The sequence below is a fragment of the Arachis ipaensis genome, chromosome B01, assembly GCF_000816755.2.
Source record: "Arachis ipaensis cultivar K30076 chromosome B01, Araip1.1, whole genome shotgun sequence".
NCBI classification, from domain to species: Eukaryota; Viridiplantae; Streptophyta; class Magnoliopsida; order Fabales; family Fabaceae; genus Arachis; species Arachis ipaensis.
In genome coordinates, this window is record NC_029785.2 from 26,343,036 (window position 1) to 26,343,287 (window position 252).

The following is a 252-nucleotide window of genomic DNA, read 5'->3' on the forward strand; positions in this document are numbered from 1 at the left end:
TTTTAAATATTTAATGATTATTTACTTTTATACTTTTAAAAGTAAATATTGATTTTTAACTTATTTGGTAAGTTAGGCAAACACTTTTAAACATCATAGTAATCATCATGTATAAAATATGGTAATGATACTACTACTACTGACGTGAGTGTCATCCTGACATTGCAACAGTTTTTGACGTTGGCACTTTTATTAATGTGTACTAAATATGTCCAATAAATTTTTTTTTAATTTGACTAAATTATCAATAGA